We start from the raw sequence: 7777 nt of genomic DNA on the forward strand, positions 1-7777 counted from the left end.
TACAGTGTTATAATGCTATAGCAATACATCAACAAACATTTTTAAAAGCCACCAACCAACTGATAGTGACCCTGTAGGATTTTCAAGGCAGGAGACATTCGGAGGTGCTTTGCCATTGCCTGCCTCTGCGTCACAACCCTGGTATTGCGCGGTGGTTTCCCATACAAATACTAACAAGGGCTGACCTTGCTTAGCTTCCGAAATCTGACAAGATTGGACTATCCTGGGCTATCCAGGTCAGGGTGATACATCAATTACTGATTTTAAAAAACCCACAGACCTCTCCAGTGGCACAGGAGGTAAATGAGATTAAAGCAAGAAAAGTACAGGGGAAATTGTCATATGAACATTCCATTGCCATTGCAAATGCCTCTGTATTTGCAACAGGAAGTTTTGTATAGAAGCACCCACAGGGATAAATGTTGATTGTCAATGGGCTAAAGCATATATAGCTCTGTGTTAGATTGTGGCAAGTGGATTTTACATAGGGGCAAATAAAAACAGTATTGGATTCTGCAGTTTATGATGTGGCTATGTGAGCTATTTAGAGACAACTGCCCAAAGTTTGGTGTCTTTTGCTACAGTTAATGGTCTTTTAATCTGCCGGACCCATTTTTTGTAGTAGCTTAATTGCCTGGTGGTTTTGGATTCAACATCCTTGTTAATCCTCAAATATCTTCAAGGCTCCTCATTGATTCTGCACAACGTCGTGACTCCCCTGGACTCAGCCCTTTGGAAGAACCTTAATTCTATTTTTTAAAAAGATATTGACATTTCAGACAGTTTAAACTAATGACCTATATATTGTTGCTTCATCATGCATCATGCATAGTCTGCAGTTTCTGTAATGCCTAGCCTGTCACATAACATTTATGTAGAATGGAGGATCTAGGGAGAATAATTTCAGAAGAAATGCAGAGTGTGATAAACCAAAGATCTGGCCAAAGGGCTGTTTCTCAGATCAAATGTGTGATGTTTATTACTCTTTATTGTTAGTCCATCAATGGATTTAAAACAAGGACTCCCTTCCACTTGGAAGAAGGGAATTTTTGGATTGAACTGTATTTTTTCTTTTTTTGCAATTAATATCTGATCTAGTTTATATTCAGGGCTATACAGGGGTCATTTCGTAGAAAAAGAGGCGCAGGAGCTCATTAGCATAACTCATTAGCATAACATTTGCATATGCCACACCCCCTGACATCACCGGAAGTGTCAGAAGGCAACACCCACTGCTCAGGCTCCACTGGACTGTTTTGGATTGCTAGCTATGGGGGGGACACACGCAGATCTGCCCTCGCAGATCCCCCATGGCCCACCCCCCCAAGCAACACCCCCCACCGCCGCCACCCTGCAGGTTCTGGGAAAGGTGGGTGGCAGGGCTCCGGAGGCCTTCCCTGGGCTCTGTGCCTTAGCGCTGGTGGTGGGGGGGAAGGCTTTGCAACTTACCTGGCTGCTTCTACCCTCCTCTTCCCTACCTGGAAAGCCTACAGCTGCTGCTGCTCCAAGCCCTTCACTGCAACGTTTCTCTCTCACACCTGGTTCCCTGGGTATGTGGAGAAAGCATATGGCGGGGGGCGGGGGGAGAGAAGAAGAGAGAGGAAAAGGGACTGCCAAGTGAGCGAGTGCACAGCCAGCTCCACCCCCAGCCAGCTCCGCCTCCAGCCCCAGCACGTGCAAAGGGCATGGCTGCTGGTCAGGAGGGCAGTGGTGAGAGTGGTCAGCTGGCTGACTGATGCCGGCTTGGCCAAGCAAGCGAGTGCACAGCCAGCTCTGCCCCCAGCGGCAGCCTGATAATTAAATTAACCACTGTGGCCCCCCCCCCATGAAATAAAAGTCTAGCTATGGGGCTCTTTATATTCATCAGAAAGCTAGAGTCGGCATGCAGCAGACTCCTGATATTTTGTCTCACCGAATGGCTGCAATGGAAAGTCTGAGAGTAATCCGACATATCCCTCAGATTATCACAGAGGATGCAACTCGAAAACTGGGCACAGTTACATACTTATAGGCAGCACCACCTAAGTAGCATCAGCGTCGCTGTGACATCAGCGTTGACAAGTGACACACTCATCTGCATCATTTTGCCATAGAAATCGTTAACAATGGAAAATACAGATTGTGATACTGTATAGTGTTCCTAGAAAGGGGTTATTTGTATGGCTGTAATACAGTGATGCACAGGAGCCCCATGTGGCTCTTTGGCATGCCACCTGTGGCTCTTCTGAGAACCATTCCTCAATGTAGCACCTGACCCATGTTTCAGGAAAGTGGGCAGGGCCCTAGCCCAGTGGGGCTGGTGGTTGGTAGCTACCTTGAATCAGCTTCTGCTGGAAGAACAGGAAGAGTGCAAATGTCCCTGAGGTGCAGGCCTCATGCCAAGGATGGAAGTATATGTGGCTTTTTTGGGTGTTAATTAATGTGTCAATTTCATTCTGTGTAGTGGTTTTACAGTTAGGTTTCATTCACTAATTCCTTATTTTTAGTACAGCTCTACCAAAAATTAGATTGTTTTTCACTGTCACAGTATAACTAAAATGTGGGAACTATAGCTTGGTGGCAAACATTAGCAAGAAAATATTATGTTTAACTTAGTCTAATGCTGCCAAATATTCCAGATAATTTCTTTGTAGACACTCAGTTTATAGATCACCTCTCAGCTACATTTTGGTTGCAGTCTGTTCTCTGTGGAGGTTTTGCCTAATCTTCCTTGCAACGTTGATATGAGGATAAAACATTATCCTAGAATCCAACTTGAGCAAGTCTCTGGAGATAGCGTCGCTGTGACATCAGCGTTGACAAGTGACACACTCATCTGCATCATTTTGCCATAGAAATCGTTAACAATGGAAAATACAGATTGTGATACTGTATAGTGTTCCTAGAAAGGGGTTATTTGTATGGCTGTAATACAGTGATGCACAGGAGCCCCATGTGGCTCTTTGGCATGCCACCTGTGGCTCTTCTGAGAACCATTCCTCAATGTAGCACCTGACCCATGTTTCAGGAAAGTGGGCAGGGCCCTAGCCCAGTGGGGCTGATGGTTGGTAACTACCTTGAATCAGCTTCTGCTGGAGGAACAGGAAGAGTGCAAATGTCCCTGAGGTGCAGGCCTCATGCCAAGGATGGAAGTATATCTGGCTTTTTTTGATTGTTTCATTCTGTGTAGTGGTTTTACAGTTAGATTTCATTCACTAATTCCTTATTTTTAGTACAGCTCTACCAAAAATTAGATTGTTTTTCACTGTCACAGTATAACTAAAATGTGGGAACTATAGCTTGGTGGCAAACATTAGCAAGAAAATATTATGTTTAACTTAGTCTAATGCTGCCAAATATTCCAGATAATTTCTTTGTAGACACTCAGTTTATAGATCACCTCTCAGCTACATTTTGGTTGCAGTCTGTTCTCTGTGGAGGTTTTGCCTAATCTTCCTTGCAACGTTGATATGAGGATAAAACATTATCCTAGAATCCAACTTGAGCAAGTCTCTGGAGATGTGGCATATAAATTTTCTAAATAAAATAAATAAATCTGCCCATTGAAAGGATGAAAGCCACGAGTGCCAGTGTCGCAAAGCATAGCGTGTCAGACTAGGATCTGAGCAACACGGGTTCGAATCCTCCCCCCACCATAAAGTTAGTTGAGTAACCTGGGCCACACACCTAACCTACTTAACATAGTTGTAAAGATTATCTGGAAGATGGGGAAATGATGTACACTACCCTGAGCTCTTGGACAGAAGGATGAGATGAAAATGAAGAAGATGATGTACACTACCCTGAGCTCTTGGACGGAAGGATGGGATGAAGAAGAAAAAACTGTTCAAATCACCAACTAGGAGTATGACAGAGTGGCTAAAAGGCATTAAGAGGTAATCTACATCAAGAGATGTGTTTGTATCTTTATAATGCATTGCAGTGACCAGGCTACATCAAATGAAATTCTAATTCGAATCCAGAAGTGTGGCCCACCAAGCTAAAAACGTATGCAGATCATCATACAGGCAAGTCTGTTGGTGCATGTGTAGGCAGGGAATGTTCTTGTCTCACTTCCTGGTTTATGATAAGCATCCTTTCACAGTGTAAACTACTATTTATATTCCGTATAGTACATCATTGTATTATAGGAAACAAATAAGGGCGGGTTTGTGTTTAAAAAACCAGCTCAGGAAATCTGGGTTCTGTTCTGGGCTCTTCAGCAGAGATTTTTTTCCTTTGAAGTCCTCCCCCCCCCATTCATATTTCCCCATTTTTAAAAAATTGTATTTTGTGCATTCAAACCTATAAATATTTAATATTCCTGCAATGACTTTTCTGTTTGTCTGACCTGCATCTGATGAAGTGAGCCCTGACTCGCAAAGCCTTGTTCTGGAATAAATTTTATTAATCTTTAAGATTCCACCCGACTTCTGTTTTGTTTTACTGCAACAAATAAACATGGCTACCTCTCTGGAATTATTTTCTGTTCACAGCTAGATTGCCAGAATATATTCTCCTGCTCTTGAGGAAGGAAGATCAAAATGACCCCACAGTGGGGATGGACTCTCCACAGTACATTGTAAATTCTCAGGACACCAGGAAAAAGCTGCCTTACTCTCTTCCGTTTTTATCTTCTGTGGCTTCCAGCCAGGGAGCCGCATGCCATGCAAGACTACGCTTTTCTCACTCTGTCTTGTCCATGCAGCAGGGACCAATGGGGAGAAGTCCCAACCAAGAGAACAAAGGTAATGATGAACTTTAAGCTCCTGCAACTTCAAATAATACTAGCTTATCCTATTAAAACATTGTTTGGGATAAGTCCCAAATGTGGGGAAAGGGAACTATAGGTTTTCATCTTTTCCTTGCTCAGCCTGAATGCTTGACCAGGCCATGTGTATTATTTTCATCTATTAAACGTCCTTATGTTTTGAATGCTTTAAGACTGATCTCCAAAACACAGCACACCTATTCTGTCTTAGTGTCTGTGTGGCAAGGGGGAGGGGCAGAATGTAAGTTTGCCATCCCAGGAGTCAATAGCTAGAAATTGCAAACTTGCGATAAATTGCCTCCATGCATGTAGGAACGAAGCAGCAGGAGCAAAGCAGCAAACGCGGGTTCTGAGTGCAAGACATGCTGACTCCATTTAGCAGGAGATACTCTCAGAGTCTCTGGTGACAATGGGAGCTACTCAGTTTGTTTTTAGTAGCCCTGGGAAGTGAGGGAAAGAATGGCATCACCGAGCAGGCACATGGGGTGGAAGTGGGGTTTTCCAGGAACCAGCCCAAAGGACATGTGTGGCTTGCAAGTCTGTTCCTTCATAGGTACCATCGGGCAGTGCAGGGACCGGGGAAAGAAGCACTGTGTGTATATTTTCTTAGAAATTGTAAGTTCGCAAGAGCTAGAAACTCATTTCCCTTCCCTCCTAAGTATTCATTGGCCCCGGTCACACGGAGAATTAGGTATGCGTAGGGGACGGATTAAGGGCGGATCAAACCGGCGCGATCAGACGCCATCGTCTGGCAAGCGTCATGCACCCGCCCCTAACCCGTCGCATCCGGTCGAAAATGCGGATCGAAAAGGTACTAGGGAAAATGGAGTACCTACCGGAAGATCCGCAGCAATGGTGGGTGTGGGATTGCAGACACGCCGGCAGCCCATAGCATCCTGCAGCCGTCCGCGACCCGCGCATGCACACTAATGCGGGACCGCCATGCTGCCTCGCTGGGACTACGCCGTTGCCTCCCCAGTGTGATTGGGTGCCGACGGAGGGAGAACAGAGCCACGGGGGAGCATAAGATCGCGCTTCCGTGCTTCTTTTAGCTCCACATCTAATATGCCTCCCTTCCCCGACGGATTTTCCCGCTCGTGTGACAGGGACCATTGTTTTATTATACCATTGAAACAAACCTTGCCTTATTTTAATGCACCTTTTCTTTTATGAAATAGTGTGTTTTATTGAAACTGGTCTTGAAAATGGATAAATGCAGCATATTAGTTTAAACCTGGTTGCATGCTGATAATTAGTAATAATAATACTTAACATCCATATAGCACTGTTTGAAAGTACTTCATATCTTTCTCAGTAGTCCTTACGACAGCCTTGTCAGATAGCTCAGTATTTTTAGCCACATGTTGTAGGTAAAATAAGGTGGTGATAAAATAAGAACTTGCCTACGGCTATCTGGCAAGCACACAATTGAGTTGAGACTTGAACTGTACGTTTGAGTCCACACTTGTGCAGTGCAATCCCATGCATGTCTAATTTGACATAAATTATGTTTCAAGAGCTCGCAATTAGTTCTAAGTAAGTGTGAGAAGGATTGCACCCTTAGCCACTTATACAATAATAGCAGCTCTGTTTATTTTTTAAAAAATTAAGGCTGTTTTCCAAGATCAAACTAATTCCAGAAGTATATTGTTGTTCTGCTGTCTTTTGTTAGTGTTAATCTGATTCCTCTATAGGTCTGCAGGTTTTCTGGAGAAACCTCTTATGGAATTCTTGAATGGCCGCTGAAGATCAGCTTGCATGTTCTGACCTGCAGTAGGAGGCATTTAATACTTATGCAATGTACCATGAATTCGTCACAATACCAAGATCTTAGAGAAACAGCAGAATAGTAATGGCCTGTCATTCAGGATTTAACAAAGGGTGTTATTGTAGCCATCAGCAGTGTTTAGAGCACAAAAGTTCTTCTTTTTTTCTCCCAGTCTTCCTTTGTAGAGATCCATTAAAGAATTTGGTGATACAGGTTTTAGGGGTTTTTATCTATACAATTATTGTCCAATTGTTAATACTTTTTTGAAGACTAAATAAGTAGTAAAGGTAAAGGTTCCCTTGCTCGAAAGCCAGTCGAATCCGACTCTAGGGTTGCGGTGCTCATCTCTGTTTCAAAGCCGAAGAGCCAGTGCTGTCCGCAGACATTTCCGTGGTCATGTGGCCGGCATGTTCTCACATGCTGCTTCTTCACACATTCAGAATCTAGAAATATGAGCCAAGACGTATTGGAGAGGAGCTGGCAGCAGCAGTTTGACTGATTGATAAAGGTTGTTTCCAGATGGACAGCTCAATGGACTGTCAGGGATCAGTATCTGGGGCAACTTTAGTATCAGGTCGCTCCAGACAATGTTCTTCAGCCTACCCAGATGCAGAGTCCACCTTGAATTCCCATGCAGCAGCATGAGACCCACTGGGCTGCTAGCACATGATAGGAAGTCATGGGCCATTACAGCCTTGAGACCCGGTGGGCGCTTTCACACACACTAAATAACACACTTTCAATCCACTTTGCAGCTGGATTTTACTGTGTGAAATGGCAAAATCCACTTGCAAATGGTCACTGAAATGGATTGAAACGGCATTATTTAGCATATGTGAAAGTGCTCACTATGAGGAGGAGCCACAGAGTTATGATTTCGCTTGCGTCAATGGCAGCAAACCGAGAGAGGTGGGAGTTAGGAAACCCAAGCCAAGAGCCTTGATGAGGAGCAAATCAGCACAGGTGAGCTCCATTGAAAAGCTTTCTGTTGCTGCCTTCAGTCCTTGCACAATGAGCCCAGGCTGTCTATCCTCATCCACCGCCAGCTGAACACCACTGCTCCTTGCCTGTGCTTATGGCTCACTGCCCCAGTACCCGATCAAAGATCAGGCTGATAGAGAGGGAAGGCTAAAGATTGCTTTCACAGGGTGAGGGGCAGGGGTCGTTTCGTAGAAAAAGAGCTAGGGGAACTCATTAGCATAACTCATTAGCATATGCCACACCCCCTGACATCACCGGGAGTGTGTCATAAGGCCACA

This window comes from Gekko japonicus, unplaced genomic scaffold (genome assembly GCF_001447785.1).
Source record: "Gekko japonicus isolate JY-2015 unplaced genomic scaffold, Gekko_japonicus_V1.1 scaffold308, whole genome shotgun sequence".
Classification (NCBI taxonomy): domain Eukaryota; kingdom Metazoa; phylum Chordata; class Lepidosauria; order Squamata; family Gekkonidae; genus Gekko; species Gekko japonicus.